At 43.1% G+C, this 2892-nt stretch overlaps 1 long non-coding RNA gene across 1 annotated transcript; it reads left to right on the forward strand.

Annotated features, from left to right (window-relative positions):
- The first annotated feature begins 326 nt into the window (after positions 1–326).
- On the forward strand, positions 327–1094 carry LOC125134261 (uncharacterized). Its single transcript, XR_007136595.1, has 2 exons — positions 327–510; positions 648–1094. It is a non-coding gene; the product is annotated as an uncharacterized LOC125134261 (long non-coding RNA).
- Positions 1095–2892: the final 1798 nt, after the last annotated feature.

Here is a 2892-nt window from a genome sequence, read left to right on the forward strand (position 1 = left end):
GATAAGTAATATCTCTACATTTGTTTTTTATTTCATTTTTTATTTTTTGGTCTTTTTGCCTTTTCTAGGGCCGCTCCTGCAGCATATGGAGGTTCCCAGGCTAGGGGTCTAATCGGAGCTGTAGCTGCTGGTCTATGCCAGAGCCACAGCAACTCAGGATCCGAGCTGCGTCTGCCACCTACACCACAGCTCATGGCAACGCTGGCTCCTTAACCCACTGAGCAAGGCCAAGGATTAAACCCACAACCTCATGGTTCCTAGTCAGATTCCTTAACTCACCACCATGGGAACACCTCTACATTTGTTTTTAAAACAATATTTTTTAAATGAGAATTTTTGATGTGCTTCATGTCTTCATTTTTTCTGGTGGTTCACAGAGCACATCAGCACCTACCTGGGAACCAAATTGGAACTTGAACCCCATGGTGATGGTACCCAGTCCACACAGACATTTGAGAGTGATAAGTGATTGATGCAGCATCTGGACCTGACATCTGTGGGGAAACAGAGGTGAGCGAGCCTTAAAACCTCAGCTCTAAACAGAAAGGAAGGTGACCCGAAGGCATACCAAGCCTGAAGCCTGAGCTAGGAAGGGTCTTTTGGCCAAAATCTCAAAATTCTTGTGTTTTCTTTCCCTTGGCTTTTAGCTCTGTACACAGAAAAATGTTCCGTTATTTGCAGTTTCTTATTCCTCCGACTCTGGATAATTAAAGTCTTACACATCCGTCTGCAAAGACAGACACCAGATTCACTGCTGCAGGATGTTGCATTTGACGGCGGCGTGTTTATGGAACATCAAAAGCCTGTTTCTGACGTGTGCTGCAGACTAGATGGACCTTGTGGTCAGACAAAGCTGCTCCCAGCTCCTCAGAAGGGTGCGGAGCTCAGAAAATCACCAGATTTGGAGACTCCTCAAATTAAAGTAATAAGCATGTTGGGGATTCAAGTTTAAACTGAGGAGAGAGATTTGTCTGAGAACATTTAACACCCTATGATACCGGTAATCCTGTCATTTGGTACCATTTCATTTTTCAGTTTAATAAGGAAGAGATGAACCTTCAGTCTCAAGTCAAATAAAAAGATTTTCAAAACCAGACTATCTCCTGAAAGCGTCTGTGAGCTTTACCAGACCTGCTGGTTCCAAACACCATAGCTGAGGTTCTGACAGTTTTCTCTTGTTAACATCCATCTCTAGGTTTACGATTTTTTTCCAGAGACGTGCTGGGGCCAGAACCAGAAAGGCAGGTTCCCACCTCTCTGTTAAGTGAAGAAAGTGAAGGTGAAACAGCCAGCCATGAGGTTGGACACGTTTAAAAGTTTCTTCTCAGGGGACCGGGATGTTTGGATGTTTGCATTAGCACGTAGGCGGGCAGACACTTGACTCACACAGGAGTCTCATCAGCCCCCTACCATCCAGAGAAACCGTGTTGAAGATTATCTTGAAAAACCAGAAATGAATGGATTTAAGCTGATGTGCCCCTCAGGGCCCTTTGCTGATTTAGAGGTTGGTACCATCTCTCGCCAGTTACACAGCCTCTGTTCTTCAGTTCGAAAATTTGATGGATTTGCTCCGTCTCCAGCCCCCTCTAGTGCTAAAGATGCTTAATCTATAATATTAAACCCTCTCAGAATCTCTTTGATTAGAATTCATAGGGCTTTTGCTTTCAAATCATTTTTTTCTTTTTTTTATATATACATATATTTTGGTCTTTTTAGGGATGAACGCGTGGCATATGGAGGTTCCCAGGCTAGGGGTCGAGTGGGAGCTACAGCTGCCTGCCCATACCACAGCCACAGCATTGCCAGATCCGAGCTGCATCTGCGACCTCTACCACAGCTCACGGCAAGGCTGGATCCTTAACCCACTGACCAAGGCCGGGAATCCAACCTGCATCCTCATGGATGCTAGTCAGATTCGTTTCCACTGAGCCACAATGGGAACTCCTCAAATAATTTCTGATCAAAGCATTTTTCACTTCTCTTCACTTGTTCCTTCCCACTTTGTTGAAGCTAAAAAGGAATGAGTTTGGACTGTTTGTTATTTTTTATTTCAGCCCCCCTTTATGCAAACTGGCCCTCCTCAGCCTTTTCTTTTTTCTAACTTTTCTCTAAGAAAAATGAAGCACTTTATGCCAAGAGAAATATTTTCTTCACCAAGCATCTTCCAAGAAACTGAGTTTTGGATTCAAGCTTCTAAACTATACTTCGAAATCTCAAGAAGCCTCCGTGTTTTATCTCAGCCTTAAATTTGGAAACCTTAGTACCGTTATCTTTGCCGAAGCAGCATTTTTGAAATGTCAAGCACAGTTTATTCCATTTTAAGTAAAGGATTTCAACTTAATATATTTTTTTCAAATCTTATATGTCTTTTGGTCAAAACCCTGGTGCTCTCCTGAATAATTCCTAGATGTAAGTAAGCCTTTTCGCAGGCTTATCATGTCACTGTTGACCCCAAAGGACACCTAATGCCACCCCCCCCCACACTTTCTTATTTATTTAATCAAAACATCACAGCCTCCAGGATTCCGTGAAGTTGTTAACATTTGCTACTGGAGTGTGTTTACCACGTGACATCAAATGTTATGATTGTCAACAGAAAACTTCACAACCTTGGCAAGGCTGGCCAATCCAGGTGCAGCTATGAAAATGCAAAGGGAGGTTAAGTTCATGGATCCTTCTAGAAGGATAGAACCTGATCCACCTCCAACTTGGTTTCTTTGTGTCTGGTGAGCCACAGCACAAACTCAGAGAAAAGGCATATGAAGGAGGGAAGAGTGAAAAACAGAAAAAATAGGAATGGAGGCCAAACAGGCAACTATCCAAGATATGAGAGAACTGCTGGCAAAGGGCGGAATTCTCGCTTTCAGAATTAATCATGCCTTGTCCTCATTA

This window comes from Phacochoerus africanus, chromosome 8, assembly GCF_016906955.1.
Source record: "Phacochoerus africanus isolate WHEZ1 chromosome 8, ROS_Pafr_v1, whole genome shotgun sequence".
NCBI lineage: Eukaryota > Metazoa > Chordata > Mammalia > Artiodactyla > Suidae > Phacochoerus > Phacochoerus africanus.